The sequence below is a fragment of the Cupressus sempervirens genome, chromosome 3 (assembly GCF_028749045.1).
Source record: "Cupressus sempervirens isolate cs-2001-9-10 chromosome 3, ASM2874904v1, whole genome shotgun sequence".
NCBI lineage: Eukaryota > Viridiplantae > Streptophyta > Pinopsida > Cupressales > Cupressaceae > Cupressus > Cupressus sempervirens.
Window position 1 is genome coordinate 891,542,319 of NC_143120.1, and position 24,081 is coordinate 891,566,399.

Here is a 24,081-nt window from a genome sequence, read left to right on the forward strand (position 1 = left end):
TGATGAATTTACAAAAGTACATGTGGCTGAGCCTATAAAAGAACTAAAAGAATAAAAATCATTTGTATACTTTTATCAAGGAATTTCTATTGAAGAAGATGTTGCAAATCAAGTTACAAATCAACAAGTATCAATGACTATTGAATCACACCCTATGAATGTCGATTTGCATTTAGCTACCAAGCTACATGATGCTAAGTTGCAAAATGAAGAAGATGTAAATTCTAATTCTGAGATTAGTACACATGAAAGAGATGTTGAGATGCCTGACAAGATGTACACAGTGACTTTGAAGCTAAAAGACAAAGTGTAGAACCAAGAGCTGAGCCAAGATTGTCTAAATATGTCAAAAGACATCATCTTGTTGATCAAATCATTGGAAACAAAGATGCTAGGCCAATGAAAAGAAATAGATTGAGAAGTGAATCATGTTTTTTAAGCATGAAGGAGCCCAAAATAGTAAAAGATACATTAGAAGATGATGGCTGGTACAAGGCCATGGAAGAAGAGATTCAATAGATAGAGAAGAACAAAATATGGAGTCTAGCTCCCAGACTAGAAGACAAGAATGTGATTGGTACCAAGTGGGTATTCAGAAACAAATTAGATGAGAATGGTGAAGTCACAAGAAATAAATCAAGATTAGTTTGCAAGGGATATGGACAAGAAGAAGGAATTGACTATGGAGAGACATTTTCTCCTATTGCAAGAATGGAAGGAGTAAGAACTCTACTTGCTTATGTTGCATACAAAGGTTTCAAAGTTTATCAAATGCATGTTAAATATGTATTTCTAAATGGCATACTAGAAGAGGAAGTCTACACAGAACAACCAAAAGGATTTGTTGATGATAACAATAAGAACATGGTATGTAGACTACACAAAGCCCTATATGGATTGAAGCAAGCACCAAGAGTATGGTATGAGAGACTTCATACTTATCTTCTGAAGATTGGATTTGAAAGGATTAAAGATAACATCAATCTATACATAAAGATAGAAAAAGGTAATGGTATTTTGCTATCTAAAATATTTGTTGACGATATCATATTTGGAGGACAAGATGCTTTATGTAAGGATTTTGCAAATCAAATGAAGCAAGAATTTGAGAAGTCTATGTTCAAAGAAATCAAATTTTTTGTGGGGTTGCAAGTATATCAAATGAAGTATGGTATATACATCACTCAATCAAAGTATATCAAAAATATATTGAAGACATTTGGACTAGAGGATGCCAAACCAGTAAGTACACCTATGGTGACAAGACACAACTTGTCAAAAAATGATGATTCAGCTAAGGTGAATCAAACATTGTACTAGTCTATGATTGAAAATTTGCAATATGTAGTACATAGTATACCTGATATTGTATTATCTAAAGGGATAGTTGCAAGATTCTCTACTAATCCCATGGAGAATCACTTAATGGCTATGAAGAGGATAATGAGATACTTGAAAGAAATAGAAGAGTTTGGTCTATACTACAAGAAGAATGAAAAGATTGACTTAAGAGCCTACACTAATGCTAACTGGGCTAGAAGCATTGATGACAAAAAGAGAACAGTGGAGGAGCATTTTTCTTAGGCAAGAGACTAGTTACATGGACAAGAAAGAAACAAAGTTGTACTTCACAACCTATTGTTGTAGAAAATTATTTTGTTGCTGCTATAAATTTCACAAACATTGTATGGATCAAACAATTACTCAAAGGAATAAAGGAAAGAATTACAGAACCAATGATACTTTATTGTGATAATACAAGTGCTATCAATATATAAAAGAATCCAATGATGCACACAAAGACAAAGCACATTGCAATTAAGTATCATTGTGTAAGAGAATTAGTTCAAGACAAAGAGGTGAAGATGGAATATGTTAACTCAAAGAAGAAAATTGCTGATATCTTCACAAAACCATTACCTAAGGATGCTCATGAGTATCTAAGAGGTAAACTTGGGGTGATACCCCTATCAAAGGCTATTTAAGAAATAAAAGGAGTGCCCTATATCAAACAAGTTGATGTTCATATAATACAAATTGATGCAATGGATCTTATTTTAGGAACTGCCTAAAGTAATCACAAAACTAAAAATCTAAAATAGTCACAAGTAAGGTGACAGAGGGAGAAATTGAAGAAACTATAAATGTTTATATCTGAATTCTTTAAGATGAAATTTTTTTGGTGTAGGTCTTTGGAATTTTTTTCAAAGAGAGAGAAAGTGCATTAAATTGATCATCATTAGAAGAAGGATATTGTTGATCAACCACAAGAGATGAGTGGGAGAAAGTCCTAAACTGATATGTTTATCAAAGAGGGAGAAAGATATCAAGCATTGAGTTAGAACAAAGAGGGAGAATTGATCAGAGAGCCAAAAAGATCACATCAGAGGGAGATACTCTACTGATCCATCTTGCATAAAAGAAAGAGGGAAAAATCCTAATCTACCTAGTAAGAGGGAGATACAAGAAGGAACTTAGAGAGAGTTTTGTAACCTAATCAAAAGATGGAATTTGTTGATAGAGTGAGGAATATAAGCTCTCTCTTTGGTATTTCCTTACTGTTTTAACCTAGTTAGATTGATTGAACAAGATTTTCATCATTTGATTGACTTGGTTGATCAGTTTGGTTTGCCATTAATGCCAAAGAGGAAGATTGTTGAAATATGATTGAAAAGATCATTGAAAAAGAGATTACTAAGAAGGAGATTGTTGAAGAAGATTATATGTTTCAATCATTATTTTGTCACTGATGTCAAACTTTCTATTTGCTATTAAGAGAATTGCTTATAAAATTCAAGTATTATCACTTAGTTGATTTATGAGGAGGATTTGATCAATAAGATGTAACAAAAGCACCTAGAGAAAAGGTTGAGTTATGATTATGAAATGATGTACAAGGATTAATTAAGACAATGATGACATGATGTATTGATGATCTACTTAAGGTAAAAAATGACTAGCTATACTTATAAAGTTTAGAAGAATAAGTTAAACAAAGTTTTTCTTCCAAACTTGACCGAGTAGATAGTAGGTGCCAACCAAAGTCAATGCAAGCCAAGAAGAAATTTAGTTGGAGCCAAGTAAAAGAAAATTCTAGTGGATGTCAAGCAAAATAATTGATGCTGAGTAAAGTTTAGTTGATGCTATGCACCAGTAAACTTTAGTTGATGTTAAGTGATTTCACAGTTGATGTCGAGCAACGTAGTATGTGCCAAGTATTAGAAGATTGATAATGCCAATTTGCTACATTATGATAAAGATCAAAGATTCATTGAATCTAAGCCAACAAGTTTTCTTTTTTGAAACCTGTGAACCAGGAGGAAGATAAGATTGATGAGCTAATGGCACAAAATTTGATGTAAATTATTTTTAGGTGAATTCAAATGGATTCTAGGAAAGTTTCTAGAAAAGAAAAGATATGGGGTAGATACATTGTATCCTACCTAATCTATCCAAATCCCTAATTTGGACAATGGATAATGACTGGGAAAATATTATAATTTTCTATTTATAAGAATGTCTGGTCATGAAGCAATAGAGGTTGGTGTCATGTGTGAGAACCTAAGGAGGAGGAGGAATTAAGGGTTTTGCTTCATTAAGTGACCCAAGAGAAGAGACTACAATGGCATGTTAAGCAAGAATGCTTGAGGAGATGAATGCTTGAAGGGTGAACAAGTTGTCAGAGCTACAAAGTATGAAAGCCAAGCAGAATTGAGGACTAAACAAAGATCTATAATCTGCAAGTGAAGTTGTAAGTTGTGTTAGATCAAATCTCTATTGTTACTCTCTAACAATTGTATCAGTCTAAGGTAAATACTTTGGATTAAGGTTGACCTAAAAATGATTAGAAAATCCTTTAATAGGGTTTCTTTCCAAGTGAATGGCCTAAAGTCCTCTAATAAGGCTCACTTTTAACAGGGTGATTGAAATCCCTTAACCAGGTTACCTTTAATAAGGTTGGCCTTTCACAGGGCATCACTTTAGAAGAGTGAAAAAGGAGTAGCATGTTACTGGTGGTTTTTTCCAAATTGGGTTTCCATGTAAATCATCATGTCAAATATGTTGATGAATATGTTTTGTTTCATGCTTTACATTTCTACAAATTGATTTGATAGTAACATTAAAGTTTTAGTAAATACACAATGCATGCTTGCATGGGTATGAATGTTTTATGGGTTCACTGAATTTTGAAAAGTTTTATTTATACATCTAGACCTTGGATAACTAATTCACCACCCCCCCCCCCCGAGTTATTCTAAAGTAATTCCAACAAAGGATACATAAGTTGCATTCATTCTGAAGAAGATTTAAAGTGTTAACAAGTCTTCTAGCGTAATTATTTTAAGTTTGCAAATCTAAAATTCGTAGTGGGTTCTGGTTTGGAGGAAGATATGGGTGGAAACTTGGTTAGAATTGATCTCACTAACATTAAGGATAGTGTGAGGAAGCCTTGCACTTGGAGGGAGGGTTGGCTTCCCTTATGGAAGCCATGGCAAGTTATGATGAGAATTTCTCTCAATAATTTGTTAGTTCTTAGATGGATAGGAGAGTGACGATCAATGGGATTTATTTTTAGGTGAATATAGAGATCATTACTATAACAATGAGGATTTTGATGGAAGAAAGAAAATGGAAAAAAATTAAGTAAATTTTTGAATGAGATGAACCAAAATATATTTTTCAAAGATGATGAAGAGTCAATTAGACATAGAGTTGGGTTCTCGCGTGAAAAATTTCCAAAAATATGGAATGAGGTATGCCTGGTTATCATGAAGTGCTTACCATTGGAAGGCATATTTGGGGTTTTCTACTATTATCACTTTCCTTTGTTGAATCATTTCCGTAATCATGATATTTTATTAATTCACTTTTTAGTTGCTTCATGAGCTTGAAGATATGGTTTGAGATGTTAGGGAGAAAAAAATATAGGGCATGAATTATACCATCCTCCATCAAGTTCTTAATCTTCTCATTTATAATTTATCTCTTGCTCTCTTCCCACCTAGGTGTGTCATTGTTCAGAATATTTTGGCCCCATAAAATTGGTTGTGGTGTAGGGTATAGGTTTTCCACACCTCAGCCCTCATCTAGCCCTACCCTATCAAGAAACCCTAAGGAAAACAAACTTCTTATTCTTGGGAGTCATGTTGTAGGTAAGAAACTTGAAATTGAATAAACTTTTGATGTTGATTTGGGATCATAGAAGGTTAGGTAGATTAGCCAAAAGCTAGGCTAGACAAAAGAATAAGGCATAATAAGTATTTGGACATGGAGGAGGATGTGTTGGGCTTTGGAGAAAGTGGGAAGAAAATTTCTAGAATAAAAGAGAAGGCTAGGAGGAATTTAGAGGAAGGGGATGAGGAAGAGAGAGATGTGGAAAATGGAGAGGAGACCTCAAATTCTATGGAGGAGAAGTTAAAAATGAAGGAGGTTGTTAGTATTGACCCATCCCATGTCTCTACCAGATTCTCCATGAAGCCTTATAACTTCAACCCTGATACCTACCCAAGCACCCAAGCCTCTAAATATTTCTCACCTATGACTACCTCCCCTCCTAGGAGGCATGATAAAAAAGAAAAAAAGAAAAAAAAATGTAATCCCCCTTGTGTGCAAGTTAAGGAGAAAGACCCCCACATGAAATTGTGTTGTTTGTCTTACTCTAGATAAGAATGTGTCAGATACTAGTAGTGAATTAAATGAACTCGAAGTGAGGTTCTCAACTCTAAATGAGAGGTTTATAACCCTTTCAAGGTTTCTCATGAAAGTGACTCATGTTGCGGTCACTACCCTTCAGTTGTTGTTGTGGAAGAAAGAGGAGCAAGGTCTTGGGATGGATGATTCTAAGATTCACTATGGGTTCCTTGCCAAAGATAGGGCTAATGCAATGCTATTAGGGAAGGGAAAGGAGAAGGCTAATATTTAGCCTTTCTCAAGTTGATGTTCTATTTTTTTTTACTCAATAATGTTGGGTTGATCTAGCCTTGATACTTTTAAATGGCTTTGTATGGCTTTAAATTTTATTCTTTTAAGACTTTATATGTTAGGCAGGTTTAAGTGGTATAGCTACTATCATAACTATGGTTTTTTGGAAAATATAATATGGATGTTGTTAGTCTTAATGTTATGGTTTTAAAGAAAAATATGTTCAGGGGAACTTTGGGGGGTTAATTTTTTTTTTGATATTAAGGGTTAAGGGTGGTTTGGTAATGTATTTTTAGTTGTTGGTAGTTTGTTGTTTGGACTACCACTAATTTGTTAAAGGGACAACCCCTTTGTTTTGGTTTCTTTAGTATCAAAAACATTTTACACAATGGTATATAGTTTTTATTTTTAGAATCTAGAGTTATTTAATGCAGTGTTTATTTTATTAATATTTTTTAGTCTAAAAAGTATTAAATTAGATGGAAGTAAAGAGTAATTTTGTATCATTTATAATTATCTAAGAACCTCCTTAATTAATAACCTAGTACATCTCTTTCAGTTAAATGTACACTTATTTGATAAGTTAAAAAATTCCAAACCTTCTCAAATATTTGGACTAAAACTAAAAGAAATAGAAAGCAAGTATTATTTTTCTATTATCTCATCTAGCCAAAATATTTTTGTACAATAACTTATTACAATGTTGGTTGTAACACATGTTAGAAGGAAGCCAAAAAAATGAAGTATATGAATGGTTAGAAACTAAGATTATATTAGCATCTTTGATCAAACTAGCCATGAAGGAAAACCTATTAGTCCACCTAAGAAGCTTGTACTTAAATTGGATAATGAGCCTATAATGCCCCACTAGGGAACCCAATAGAAATTACATTTCTCAAGGGTTCCTTAAAGTAGAATTACATATGTATTAGTTTTATTAAGTATATTAATCTTAAGTACAACATCCATGATCACAAGTGAAGATTACATACATCATTTCATAAATGAATACATAAATAAAAATGATATCATAAAGTGTACTCAATGGCATAACATCCACTACACAATTTATATGTGATATTATGTTTCTCTTCTGACACGTTCCAACTATTTAGTGGCTATCAATCATTTGCTAGATGCACAATGAAAAAGACAATACGAGGGTGTTTGATAGGCAGTAAACACAATGGAGGTCATAAGGTGGTTTTGGAATGTAGATGGGAGCACTACAGGGTTTTTGAAGTGATCATATAGTATGAAGGAGATGCTGTATAGCCATGAGGGAGGTGGAATGCAATGTTGTATGATATTTTGGGGATGTGTGGTATGTTTGTATGGTAGCAGTATGACTGTATGATATGCACAATGAGGCAGGGATGTCACTGCATGGTGATAGGGTTTCCCATACTTACAAAAGGTCATACAATAGTTAGGGGATGATCGGAGGTGTATGATGATGGGTGAGGTGGTTATTTGGTAATGGCTGCAAGGTCGTATAGTGATGGATCAGAGCCAAATGATGCCAAAGATATATTGAATTCCCTCTTGCCAATATGTAGAACAATAATAGATATTAATGTAGTCCAAATATAATATATATTCTATAAATAATATGACTTGTAAACAATAACAATACTCCAATTTGCTAGATTTGGGCCAAGAGATACAGTGACTGAAGAAGGTGAGGGTTAAATCCCACCAAAACCAAAAATACAAGTAGGGAAGATCTTTCACTTTCAAAATAATCTAGAACTCCAACATGAATTTGCAGTAAAAAGAAATAATACAAATCACATGACAACTACTACCTACAAGTTGTGCTTAAATACCCCTCGAGGAAACCTTTCCAAGGGTGTACAAAGATAGCCAACGACCACACTTACCTATAGAAACAATTAAACAAAAGGGGTCTGAGATATACTAAATCAATCAAAACCACAAATACACATATTATATTAACTTGGGCCTCATCTTAATTAATTAAAGTAACTAATTAAAGGTCCTTTTATTATATTATTTAAATTTTGGGACCAATTAATTAATTAATTAATTTAATTATTACATTAAAACTTGGGGACATGACAAATCCTCGCTGCCCAAAGATTGCTTCCCCTCAAGCAATCCATCATTAGACGAAAAACCAACAACTCCAAGGTCCCAGATCAAATGTGCATGCAAGATGAGTGAAATGATATCAATCCTCTATAGCACTGCAATGCCATCAAAATTTTGTTGTGTCACTCTGATATGAATATTGTTGTGTCCTAAGTCATGAGGATCCCAAACTTGAAATTCATCTGTGTAATCCATCATGATTGCCATCAGGGAGTAGACTTCATAATCAACCAACTATAAATATTGCTCCCGCAAATAATCCTCAACTAAATAAGCATCACCAGGAGGCTAAACAACTGCTAGAAGAGCTTTCTTATTGGAGGGTTGCTAGTAGAACCCAAATTTCCATCAAGTTGATTGTCGAGCATTGGTTCAATGGTATTTGTGCAAGTACCTTCTTCCATAATTTCCTTCATCTTGGACTTAGGTACCAAGTAGATTCTATCTTTGTGGTAAATGATTTTTCCAACCACCTTGTATCTTTCATCCTATACTTGACCATCCAAAAGTTGGCATGCAAAACTTTTCTTGGAGTATTCAACTAGCAGAAGTGGCCTCCAATCGGCTAGAAACTGAGCCACAATGTAATCCAAGTCAAACCTCTCCATTCTCCCAATAGGCTAGAAAAATCACTAGTGTTGATACCACTATGATATTATGTTTCTCTTCTAATACATTCTGAGTGTGTAATGGCTATCAATCATTTTCTAGATGCATAATGAAAAAAACTATACGATGGTGTCTGATAAACAGTGAACACAATGGAAGTTGTACAGTGGTTTTCAAATGTAGATGCAAGCACTATGCAGTTTCTAAAGTAATTGTACGGTATTAAGAGGATGTTTGTACGATATTAGGGAGATGTTTTATAGCTGTGAGGGAGGTGGAATGCAATGTCGTATGGTATTTTGGGGATGTGAGGTCTGGTTGTACGGTAGCAATATGACCAGATAGTATGCATGGTGAGGCAAGGATGTCACCATACAATGATAATGTGCAGAGTTTCCCATACTTGTAAAAGGCCATACCAAAGGCAGGAGATGGTAGTAGGCATACGATGATGGCTGAGGTGGCCGTGTGGTAATGGTTGTGAGATCGTATGGTGATGGATCAAAGCCAAATGATGCCAAAATAGTCCAAACACAATATATATTCCATAAATAATATGACTTGCAAATAATAATGATGCTCCAATTTTCCAAATCTGAGCCAAGAGATACAGTGACAGAATAAGGTGAGGATTAAATCCCACCAAAATTGGAAAGCCAAGTAGGGAAGATCTTTCACTTCCAAAATGGCAAACAATCTAGAACTTCAATAGGAATTCATAGTACAAAGAAATAATCCAGATCGCATGACAACTACTACCTACAAGTTGTGCTTAAATACCCGTTGGGGAAACCTTTTTGAGGGTGTGCAAAGATAGCCACTAACCACACTTACCTATGGAAAAAATTAAATAAAATGGGTACGAGATATACTAAATCAATCGAAACCACAAATACACATATTATTAACTTGGGCCCCATCTTAACTAATTAAAGTAACTAATTAAAATTCCTTTTGTTATATTATTTAAACTTTGGGAACAATTAATTAATTAATTAATTAATTAATTAAATTATTAGATCAAAATTTGGGGACATGACACTATAGGGTATTTAGTAAAAATTCAAATACAAAACAATATAATATCCCATAAGGATTTCAAATGATACAAGGTACATGCTACAAAGAATAACATTTGAAGATAAGGAAAAATCATCAAGCATGAAAAATAAGAAGGTATAACTGCTAAAGAAACATCCAACACTGGTACAATTTTGTTAGAACCTCAATGGTAATAGAACTGATATAATTTTACTATATGTTTATAGATAAGGTAGGAACTAATAAACATATAGTAAAATTATATCCAACCAATAGTACAATTAAACTTCTTTATATAAATAAAAGTATTAATATTAAAACCTACTTAATAATTAAATATTTTTTGTATATTATTTTATTTTTATAAATTTAAAAATTAATTTTGTTTTTTAAAATTTTAAAAGAAGTATGCACATATCCATATTTACTTTTAAAATATGCAAGAACAATATATTTATTCACATATACATATAACTTTTTACATGCATATATTTATAATATTATTTTTATAAAAAGAAATTCTTTTCTCAATACACTATATCATCTTTTACTTAGAAAATATGTAAATGTATTTTGACATATAAATTTTCAATTTTTTTCAGATCTTGAATCCAACTTCTAATTTGCATAATAATGTCCAATTGATGTCTGACTTTCAATTTAGTTTAATTTCATACATTTCTATAAAAGATATCAATCAAACCCTAACTAGATGCATATCCATATATTCTAATTATTTTGTCTATAAATTTTCTTAAGAAGAACCTACATTTTTGACATATTTCATGTAACATAGTTTTCTCCTCAATCTAAGTTTTGATCAAAATTTTCTACACAAAAACATAAACTTTATTCTCTCAATTTCTAAAAAATAATAAATCCTCAAAACTAATTTCTCTTTTAAATTGCACAAACAAAACTATTCATAAATGTCAACAACCAAATTAGACACAAAGAAGATAATTTTTTATAAGGAAAGATTTGAAAAGTTTTCCAAACTCTATCTCAAATCCATTAGCTGAAATCCGATAATATGTGATCCAAAATTACTCGTAAACTTTGAAATTTTTCTTTAATTTCAATAACAAACCATAAAAATGTATAAATTATGACTCTCCAAGAAGACTTTAAGAACTTATAAATCTAGCAATCCTAACTGAAAGATGACTCCCTCAAAAATTGTCCAAGTCCAAAAAAAATTAATTAAAAAACGTAGCCCTCTAGAGTTATTGGCATGCAAAACCTTAAAATGGAAAATTACCTTAACATCAAATGATAATTATTTTAATTTGCTAATGCTCTCCTTATGTATACAATTTATCTTTACTAATTTATTTTTCCATACTCGCTCTATTAATTGCATACACAAATAAAATCCATAATATTATTTTAATTATCAATTAATTTTTATAGTAGATTAATAATATACAAATTGATAACTAATTAGTATTATTTTAATTATGCTTAAAATTCTATTCTGACTTTATTAGTTAATTAAAATCTTAAATTTTATATTTAGAATTTTTAATTAAGTATTTTAATTAAATACAAGTATTTTATTAATTCTCATTAATTAAATAATCTCATATTTAATATTTTTGTTTTCTAAGAGCATATAATTAATCTACTATTTAATTAATTTTATAAAATTTACTTTGTTGTTTTAATACCACATCCACAACAAATCACACAACATACATGCAAGAAAATTGGCTAAATCTAAAAATGTAAAACCATGCTTAAGGGAAGGGTTCACGAATTCACATCACTTTGATGAATTCAAAGGAGTAGTCAATCATACACTTGTCAACTATTTTAGGACAAACAAGAGTTAGGTTAGAATTTGCACCTAAACATTATTTCTCATTTCTTACCATTAAGATATTGAGATAGGGCACACTCATCTTAACAAATCAAAGAACTCAATATATAGTACCTGCAAACTTGCATAGAAGACAAGCATGTACACAAATACATACATATGTATGTATGTATGTGTGTGTGTGTATCTATGTATGTATGTATGTACATGCATACACACACATATGTATATGTAGATATTTATATGTATATGTATATATATGTGCATATGTATATGTGTGTCTATATATGTATGTATGTATGTATGCATATATATGTGTGTGTGTGTGTGTGTGTGTGTGTGTGTGTGTGTGTGTGTGTGTGTGTGTATCAAACACACACACACACACACACACACATAAAAATGACAATGGTAGAGAGTGGTACATCATGTATTTAGTACGTAGATGACTACAACTCCCTCCCTCAACTACATCAAGTACACCAAATAGAAATATAAAATATACTAATATGTAAGTATGGGGTAAGTACAAATAGTAATTCCATGAATATAAATACCATCCCTATATATCATCATAAGGAGAATAACCATATTTAGCAACTAAAAGAACATAGTATATCATTACCATATGCAAGTAATCATCACTATCCAAACTATCATGATATTATCAAATAACTATATATCAAAGTACTACATGATCACTTTAATTGGAGAACTAACCTACTCATAGAAAGGGTCTGGTAGAGTTTGACGGCATAATCTATAGTGATACAAAAAGGGTTAGGGTATTGCATCATTTTCACATATCAAAGAGGTAGACCTTGATCCCAAAAGGGATGTCAAGTTATCTAGATGCAATCTCATTATGAATGGGTTTCTACTCATAAGAAATCCATGCAAGGGAAAAGGTCACAATCATTTAAGTATCAAATCTTGTATATGGATATCTATAATCTTGAATTTCAGCATATGAAATCATAAGCGTTTATAGAGTTAATGACATCAAACATTCCATAGTATTTAACACTTCCAATTTCTATATTCTCTATAAAGTTAAATTTTATCAATGGTCAAGAGACATGTAGAATCATGGGTGTTGAAACAAAAGAGATATATAAGATATCAAACAAGGAGGGATCATATGAAGAAGACATATTTATCTATTTACTACTCTTTTGAGCATAAATTTGTGACTCCTTTAATTTGAGGATGCAATATGTTACAATAGGAATTGAAGAATGCAAGCCCACAATTCCTTTTTCCAAAATTTATTAATAATAAATATTCAGTTTGTAATAAATGTACAAATAAATCATAAAAAAATAATTTACTATCACACCTCATTTTTTATAGTAATAATGGGACAATAAGTTAAAATGATTGATTGTAGTAATTGCCTAATTTGTTCTTGATATAGATTGATCAAATTTTTGTCAACATATATCTAAAATTGTACTATGATTACCTTATGAATAAAACATGAAATTTTAAGAGTGAGGTAGGATCCATTTTACTAGCATCAAATGGTAAATTATGGCATGGAGGAGACAAGTTTTGACACACATATAACTTTATAATCTACACTTCTTTTTATAGTGTTGGAATGATTATTTTAATATGGACTAATCTTTGCATAAATTTCCTAGCATTACCTACTACAATTTTAAAATAAGATCACATATGAACTAATCCATTTGACATACCAGTATAGATTTGATTGTATAATCTATGGATTAAATATTGAGGGAAAAGAGTTTGGAAAATATTGGCATATCATTAGGAACTCTTCTTGAAGTTGATGAGAAGACTTTGGAAAATGATTCATCTCTCTATGCTAGATCGAGAGCTACAATGGTGAAACAAATTCCAAAAGCTAATCAATTATTGTCTTTTGAACATCTATGGAAGCAAAAAATAGAGGTCAAAGAACTTGTTAAACATTGTGATATATGCGATAGCAAAAGGCACTTTCAAATGGGGATTAGGGATCCTAGGAGATCAATCAACTATGAAGAATCCTCTAAGACATGAGATGGTCAAGAGGTTCCATCTTCTTCCAAGGAATTAGTTGTGCCAGATTCCTCTAAGAAATTAAATTTTGCAATTGGAAAGAATTTGGAGGAGGAATTGAAATGTCTTTCTACAAAGCCTACTTTAGAGCCCATAGTCATCAACAAGTGCCTTGAATTGAATTTAGGGCCTTCTAATGGAAATAATGGGTTAAGTTTGGGGTCTTAAGAATATGTAGATTTGAATGATGAATTAGACACTATTGCATTGATATGCATTAGCCAATTGGCTAACATTTTGCTGGGGAGATCCAAAGGCAACATAGCTAGAAGAAGTCATAAACAAAACAAAGAGGAGAGAACCCTTGAAAAAGGTAGTGTCAATATTTTAGATGAAGAAATTAAAGGGAGGAGAGGCCTTGTTGGAGAATCATGGAGACTATTATGTGGAATGTCAAGGGCTTATCAGCCACTGACAAAAGATGATTGGTTAAACATCTTTGAGAGAATCCCTCTAATGACAATGTGTTGTTGCAAGATAAGATAATTTTATTAATGTCCAATAAAACACCACAATGTGGGTCTATGGGATTGGAAACTTACACCAAGAAGAAAGCAGACAAATAGAGCACCAAACGGTGTCTAAAAAAGAACAAGTACAACAAGAGAAGAAGAAAGTAGGAGACATCACGCAAAAGAATAGGTATCTGTCCTCATAGGTAAAAGTCCAACAATGTCTAATCTATGTGGCTACTAGAGGCCCTGTAATGAAGCTGATTGCTACAAGAGGAGTGTCACTAGTGAGGAGATCCCCTATGAGATCACATAGATCTAGGAAATGTTAGTAGCCCTTTAGGACCTACTTCAATCTTGACTACCAACTAGCAAGGAAAGTGTCACGAATCATAGCCTTGAGATTTTTTATCACTGCCCATTTACCCTCCTATCTAGTAGCCACAACGAGAGCCTAAGCCTCCTTAAGTTCTATCACCTACAATCTAGTGAGATCCTCATCAAGATAAATCTTTATGGGGAGAGAGAAGAGTTTCCTCTTTTTCCTAAGTGCTTGAAAGTGGTCAGCAAGTGAAAGGAACCAGATAAAGAGGGTATTGTCATGTCCAATCCAAGCACAATCTAGTGAGATGTCAGTGATATCCAATTGGTCTTTAAAGAAGGAGTAGCCCACTACAAGAAGCTTGGGGCAAGGAAGAGGGAGACTGCAAACCCTCAAGTTTAGCTCATGGGTACACTTGACCCATTCATATATTATCTTAGTCTAGACTAGCTTCTAAATGCTAGAGAGAGTAGCAGAAGGAGGAGAGGAGGAAGAAATATGGTGGCTACAAATAGATGCCCATGATTTCATCTATTGTTTTGTTTCAATTTGTAGAAAGCATTGTTTTCTATCGAGTTCCTTTTGTTTCATCTTCAAATCATGGATAGCCATCATTTGCATTGTGCACTCAAGTGTATCTTTTATCAAGGTTAGTGATCAGGTTATGTTGTAGGCAATAGTCAAATTGGTCTTTCAAATCCATATGTATACCTTTGAGAGAGTTGTCTACATGTTTGAAATCATTAACTGTCTCATGTAGGGATTGAATGGTATCACAAAGAGTTTTCTTCTTAGATTCAACCTCTTTCAATTGATTATAGAGCTTAAGAGAGAGAAAGGATGTTGCAACAACAATGTCTTTTAGGGCTACACTACCAGTCTCAACTTTTTTCATGTGGTCAAGTAGAAACCAATCTCAATTTGGAAAAACCACTAAGTTTTGTTAGGTTCTATTTGAAGTGGGAAGGTTTTATTAGGAGGCCAGAGGATCAACTGGAGGATTAGGTATTCTCTAGAATCCACACTTAGTCAAAGTCTCCATGTATGATTGTAACATTTTTTTGATAATCTATTGGGTGGAAATGTTGAAGGATGGAGTGAAGTTCTCGTTAATTAATTTATATCATCTGACTAAAGAAAAATAGAAGGTGAAGGTCTAGAATGAGATTTTTTTTAGACAACATTTTTGGGTCAAATAATGTCATTGTAGTTGGAAATTCAATGTCATTTTGGATTTAGATGACAAGAAGGGAGATCTTAGGAACACAAATAGAGTTATGGTAGATTTTTGGGAATTTGTAAGAAAAAATGAGTTGGTCAACGTGATTCTTGTCAATGGTGCATTTACTTGGGACCATTAGAAGACTTAATTTCTTTGATATTTCAAAGAGATTAGACAATTTTTTTGCTAGTAAGGATTGGTTGAAGCGTATGCACTCATTATCCTCTTTTACCATGCCTTACTCAGTTCAAACCACTTCCTAGTTCAAATGTTGACTGATATGGGGCCACCTTATAAGAGGGGAAATTTTAAATCTCCCAACATGTGGTGGAAGGATAAGGATTTCTAGAATCTAATGAAATCTTAGTGGGAGGAAAGTAATATCTTTGTTGGAACACTAAGTTTTTATTGTGTTAAAAGTTGTCAATTTTTAAAAGGGAAGATTAAAATTAGTATTGCAAAATCCTTTTAGAATATTTTTGCAAAAATTTTTAGGACCAGTGGAGAACTAGTAGCCTTGAATGAAGTGGTTATGAATGTGGGGATGAGTAATAAGGAGTTTGAGTAGAAAAATTGGCACAAATTCTTTGAAAGGAGGATATTTCTTATAGGGAAATTTTTAAAAAGCTTTGGATTGCTGAATGTGACTTTAATACTAAATATTTTCCTACTCCTATCAAGGCCAAAAGAACCTTGAATAGAATTTTTGGGATTCAAAATGAGGCAACAACTAGTTTTTATTTTCAAGATGAAGATGAATAGGTAGCCTCTTCACATTTTGTCATAATCATGGTTCCTCTCAAGATCACAGAGAGGATGATTCTAGCCTTTTGGATAATATTTAGAGAGAAGTGATTGATGAAGATAATGAGAATCTTCTTCCTCCCTTTTCATTATAGTATGCCAAAGAAGTCATCTTGTCTCTTTATCACAACAAGCCAGTGAACCCAAATGGCTTTACTTCAAAAGTATACCAAAGATGTTGTAAATTCATGTAAATTGACATATGGAAGGTAGTAGAAGAGCTTAGCAAAAAGAGAATATTTTTTCATTAAACTATTATACTAATCATTCCCGAAAAATAGAATGTAATAGGATATATAAAATTATTGTGAAGGAAATTGCGATTAGTCTAAAGAAGCTCTTGCATGAGTTTATTTTGGAGGAACAACATGGCTTTACGTTGGCTAAGAGATATCAGACAATATATTTTTAGCAACATAGGTCATCCATTCCATGAAAAAGGACAACATCAAAGGTATGATGGCTAAATTAGATGTTAGTAAGGCATATGATTGGATTGTTTGGAGTCTTCTTTTAAAGGTGCTTAGTAAATTTGGACTCTAGAAGTGGGTTGATTGCATCAAGCATTTTATTTCAACTATTCATTTCTTTGTTCTTGTCAAAAGGATTCTTGGTGGTTTCTTTCTAGCTAATAATGGCTAAAGACAAGGTGAACTCTTGTCACCCTCCTTATTTGTGCTTATAGCAAAAGTTTTAAGGAGAACCACTAAGAATAATTACAAGGTGTACAAAGGAAGGCATCAGGGCCTAGTAGGAGCTAGAACCTATCTCTCAATCTCAATTTTCTAATGACACCATTCTTTTTGGTGTTGCCACAGATAAATAACCCAAGGTCATCAAAGAAACATTAATTTCTTATAAGGTCGCTTCAAGGAAGATTATGAATGAGGAGAGGCCATAAATATATTTTGTCAATGCTGGGAAGTCAAGGTAGAATAAAAATCTCAAAATTTTAGAATTCAGTATAGGTTCCTTTCCAATGAAATGTCTAGGAGTCCCTCTATCCCTTAGGTGTTACAATAGTTCTCTCTAGGAAGAGATAATAAATATTAGGCAAAGGTGGCTTTGTGGAAAAATAAATGGCTCTCAAGCTAGTAAAATATATTTGATACAATCCATTCTTGGGTGAACCTACAATAGTGGGTTACACTTTTTCAGAGGAAGTGAATCCTCCAAAATCGTGCAACCACAAAAATTTTACTTCAAAGTTTTGATAGAAACTTTAGAAATAAGTTTCAATAGAAACTTATTAGTTTATATCGAAACTATTAGCTCTTTTTACTTTCGATAGAAACTATCTTATAAGTTTCAAACAAAACTTATAAGATAGTTTCTGTCGAAACCAAAAACCCGACCGTGATTTATTAAACCTATTGTCCGGCAGTATAGTTTTGATTGAAACTACTTAGTATAGTTTCGATCGAAACTATTAAAATCAAAAAGCATGTAAAAAGTCCATACGGGACCCCACACTGTCATTTTCTTCAACTGTAGCAAGTTTCAATCAAAAGCCAGTTTAAAGAAAGGGCATCCAAAATTTGACCTTCAAAAAAGGTACGATTTTGGTTTTATACATTTTTTGTTTTTTTTTAATAGTTTTAGTTACATTTTATGTGTTTTTTGCTTCTATATATATATACATATATATTTGTATATATATACATATATATCATGTATATGCATATATATCATGCATGTATATATGCATACATGATATATATGTATATATGTTTTAGTTACATTTTATATATATCATGCATACAGGATTTATATGTCATGTATATATGTGCATATATATATATTCAATGTCTATGCATACATGATATATATGTCATGTATATACTTGCATATGTGTGTGTGTGTGTGTGTCATTTATATATGCATATATATCATGTATATATAGCATATATATACATTCAATATTATATATGCATATATGTACATGATATATATATACATGCATGCATCTATATATATATAAGATCATGTTGTACATACATGAACATATTGTGGACATGTACAAATGTATTTAAATTTTTAATGTATACACATTCAAACAATGTAATATATTAAAATTTAAGTTCATATACATGTACACGTGTGTGTGTGTGTGTGTGTGTGTGTGTGTGTGTGTGTGTGTGTGTGTGTGTGTGTGTGTGTTAAATCTTCACCACGTTACCTCCAATTATTTAATTTCAATGAATTAACCCTTTAACATTAGTTGGACAACAGTTACTTATCACTCACTCACACACACACACACACACACACACACACACACATATGAACCCTAATTTATAAACTTCACCTTGATCTCCTCACCCTAATATTGAAAGTCTAATTAAACCTTTACTAGATTTAACTTAGTCTAATTTAAATAAATATAATCGTGCAATCCTAACCCTAGAAATTTCATGTAACACAATGCTAACCCTCATGTAAATTTAATCCTAATCTTGACTCTAATGAACTCATGTTATATATTTATCCTAGAATGAAGACAAGTTGATAGAATAATCATATAAGTTCCATAAAATATAAGTTACCCTAGAAACATAAACCTTTAAACATAAAGTTATAACATTTTATCCCAAAAGTTATTACTAAACCTAAGCATGAATATTAATTTTCTAACTTTAAATTTTTACAGCATGATCCTCACTTCTTAACACTAAAAAATAGGCTAATTTATGAAATTCCTAACCAAAAACTCTAATCTAGAGATTGGTACACTAAATCTAAACATTTAATCATAAAGATCCCTAAACACTATATATTAACTTTCTAGGTAACATTTCAATCATGATTCTACATCAACATAAAACATTATTTTGAACACACACTCCTTTAACCCTAGGAGCCAGGTAAATATTTACCTCAAGAATTTTGAAACCCTAATCAAATTAATTTAACCTAACCAGATAGCATTTTAACTTTAAGCATAACCATAAAATTAACTCTAAGTTCTTAACACTAACTAGATAGAGTTCTAACAATTTTATAACACTAACCCTAACTCTAACCTATCATAATAGCTTACTCTTGACATAGAACACTATTCTAAACACACATTTGGACTTTAACCCTACAGCCCTAAATATTTTTCTAACCCTAACTTAATAAAAATTTACCAAGTAACTCTAAAATTAACCTTATAACCATACATAATATAAGTTTCATAATCATGATAAAACATTAAGCTCAAGAATGTCAACCCTAATCAAATTAATTTACCCTAACCAAGTAACATTTTAACTTTAAATACACATATTATTTAATTTATGTTCACACATGTAGTACTATATGTATATATGTTATGTTTGAACTTCATGTTGACATATATTAAATATTAGTTTCTTAAATGTCATTGTACTTGATAAATTTCAAGTTTATTAAAATGTCATATTTTAATTCTAATTTCAAGTTTACACATTATATAGATGCAGGCATACTACATACATTGACCTTCACATGGCAAATTAGCAGCCTCATATCCCCCTCGAGCAACAGCCTCCTATTCCCCCTTAAGCAACCTCATATCCCCCCTGAGCAATGGCTTGTCCCCCCACCAACAGTGCGTTATTCCTGTAAATCAATAGCCTATCCCACCCAACATGCTCTATGATCGCACTAACCAAGCGATTCATAGACTTCATGAATCCTTGGCTAGTGGCACATGCTCTAGTATGTATAGTAGTACATGTCAAAGCATCTTAAGGAGTCTCACATATATTAGAGATGAGATTCATAGTGTTGCTCGATATTCTACACATACTATATAGATTGTCCTTGACAGTAAGAGATAAGAGGTCTCTTCAAGGCTCTCACTATAGCAGGTACAGGGCTTAGTGTCCAAAGAGACACTAAAGAGGGAATGTTTTCATCATTATCTTCCACTAAAGTATGTGAAGGGGTATTCTCCCCTTAAGTGTGTAGATCCGTAGATGGATTCACTTATATATACACACTTCCTTTCTGCTCATGGTCGTTATCCAAATAATGACCAAATTCCATTCTATTTTTCATGACAGCTTTATGCTGAGGTTCACTTATGTAGGGTAGTGAACTACATTGATTTACCATCTCATTTAGGACAGGGGCATGGTAGACTAGTTGATAGGCAGTCAGGTCATTCACCACTAACACATAGGTCATTTGTCAAAGAGAGAGCACCTACTATTTCCCCTATATTAGATTCATCAGCTGATGAGGCCATGCATAGCACACAGTTGCAGGAAGTGATCCAGGGAGTTGGAGACATTGCCACAGTTGTCAGATCTATTTCAAGTGATGAGGTTGGATAGTATTTGATCTCATGTCGGTGTTCCACATCATTTTTTGGTGCTTCATCTTCAAGAGACTTATACAGTGCAACAAACCTCCCTTCACTAACTAGCTTAGAGGGTCTCACTGGAGTGTTGGCATGAGATACTATGAGTAGTCTTGTTGAGAATCTATTATATTCATATAAATTTATATCAAAGCATCTTGGCATACCCATATCAAATGTTTGACATCGTGTCCATGGTGGTATTGGGTCACATCCTCGGCCACATTCCTCTCCTCGATTAGGTAGTGCTCATGGTGGTATTACACATCATGATCCACCTACTGAACACTCTTTTGCTACAAAAGGACATATACATAGTAGTACAGACCCTTCAACCAGTGCAGGGCATGGTTAGAGTTTAGATGCGGGTATTGATGATGTTGACTTCATCTTGTTGACCATAGGATGGATGAACTTGTTGACACATGATGATTCTACTTCTATGTCATCTCATCTAGTCAATCCACTTGGATCATCATTATTAGGACATGTGCTAGCCACCAATCATGCTAGCTTAGATGCAGTGATGGAGCTAGATGAGGCCCAGAAAAATCTAGATAAATTGGTAGACACGATTGATGTTAGGCAATCTGAGTATTATCAGATGCTAGCATCTACACAGGTAAATCTATAGTTTTTTACATTCATGTTAAAATTTCAATTTCAAGCATTTGTTCAACTAATAATTTATGCATGTACATGTTTTAATATGATTTGTTGCACACATGTATGTATGTATTGTAGGGGGACATTCATATTTTTACTCCATCTTTGATGCCCGATCATGTACGTCATTGAGACTCATTTGATGATGTCAATAGTGGACAGGTGAGTTTTAATTTTTTTTGAATTAGACGCATGTGAGTTTTAAATGTAATATTTAAATTGCATGCAATTCAAGTAAATTTAAAAGAGATTTAATTAAATATGAAATTATGTACATTGATTTCACTTTCTCTTTAATATATAGGGGTCAGCACATTCTAGTGAGCATCTAGATAGTTAGTCTTTAGACCACACTGTGAGGAGACATCATGATGATAGTCCTACACCTGACGATCCACAATTCTTTTTTTATTATAGATTATTTGACCTAGACTTTCATCTAGATTTTACATGTTTGATGATTGACATGTACATATATAGTTATGCTCTTATATGTTACATTATGTTGGATTATGTTATCTATTGCATGTTCTTCTACATGTTAGATTATGTTGGATAATGTTATATTATGTCAAGGATAATGTTGTGTTATCTTAGAAATTATGTTAGATTATGATAGATTATGTTGAATTATGTTGGATTATGATTATGTTAGGGTTTCAGTTAGGTAATTGACTTTACATAATTAATTACATACAAGTACCTAATTGAACTATAATTAGCTACAAATCACAATTTAAACTAAACAAAACTTAAATGAAAGAGTAAAAGTAATATATAATTAGTTACAAGTCCCAATTTCATCCCCTTAATACACAAGTCCTAATTTGATCCCCTTTAAGATAGTTGTTCGAATTTCTTCCCCTTGAGGCACATGTCTTAATTAGTTGCATACAAGTACCTAATTGAACTATAATTAGTTATGAATCACAATTAAAATTGAACACAAGTTAAATGGAAGAGCAAAAGTAATATATAATTAGTTACAAGTCCTAATTTCATTCCCTTAAGTCACAAGTCCTAATTTGATCCCCTTAAGACAATTGTTTGAATTTCTTCCCCTCGAGGCACATGTCCTAATTAGTTGCATAAAAGTACCTAATTGAACTATAATTAGTTACGAATCACAATTTAAACTAAACACAAGTTAAATGTAAGAGTAAAAGTAATATATAATTAGTTACAAGTCCTAATTTCATCCCCTTAAGACACAAGTCCTAATTTGATCCCCTTAAGACAATTGTTCAAATTTCTTCCCCTCGAGGCACATGTCCTAATTAGTTACATACAAGTAACGAATTATAGTTTAAACTAAACACAATTTAAATGAAAGAGTAAAAGTAATATATAATTAGTTACAAGTCCTAATTTCATCCCCTTAAGACACAAGTCCTAATTTCATCCCCTTAAGACACAAGTCCAAATTTGATCCCCTTCAGAGAATTGTTCGAATTTCTTCCCCTCGAGGCACATGTCCTAATTAGTTGCATTCAAGTACCTAATTGAACTATAATTAGTTATGAATCACAATTTAAACTAAACACAAGTTAAATGAAAGAGTAAAAGTAATATATAATTAGTTACAAGTCCTAATTTCATCCCCTTAAGACACAAGTCCTAATTTCAACCAAATTTCAAATTGTTGAACCAAAGTTCAGATTTCAAATACTTTAGTCAAATTTCAAATTTCAAATAGTTCAACCAAATTTCATATTTCAAATAGTTCAACAAGTTGTTTCTATCTCATATCAAGTGGGTTAGCTTGTTGGATAACATTTAATATTTTCTTGTGATCATCAACGTCGAGCCTCCACTTGCGTATTTTGGGTCCTTTGACTGGCTGAAGAGTTAGACTAGTGGCAATAACATGGTTACTATATTGATATACCTTATTGTTAGGTTGATAATCAGTGAAATGAATTCCATTCTTAAGTAATTTATTTTGCTTCAAATATGTTCCATGTACAACAACAAAACTTGCATACAGGTCAATCAAATAAGTCAATAAATTTGTATTCATAAAAAAACATAGTTGTACATACGTGTACATGATTCAACTATATACTAACCTATGGGAAACATAATTCCATCACTTATTTCAATCTTTGTTATCTTCTCTCTTTGTGTGGTGCAACACAATAAATAATAGCTAACACCTTCTATGTTTTCAAATTTTGCCATGACTGCAAAAATATTGCCTACACAAAGTATATGTATATAAATTCCATGTGTCATGTACATGAGTGTGTGTGTGTGTGTGTGTGTGTGTGTGTGTGTGTGTGTGTGTGTGTGTGTGTGTGTAATAATAAAAATGATGAAATACATACCAACTTTGATCAATCCTGAAATATGGCCATAATTAGTGGAAATTAATGGAATGTCATCATAGTTTTCATCCTCAAACTCATTCGTATTGCTAACATCTAGTGGCACCAAAGTCCATTCAGTCACATATCCACATTCTTGATTAATGCAACCATCATAGTTTTCATCAATGTAATTGGGACAAAAACATGAGTATTTTCTTGTGTACAATGACCACACATTACTGTCTATACTCATAATTGAATGCAACAATCACGTCTTCTCTACCCTCTTGCATGCATGCATTGATCTTTTATCAACACTTGAATGTAAGGTCCATACAAAAATATAAAAAATGAGTTTTAAACATGTGTATGTACCATAATTTACTCATGACATAAC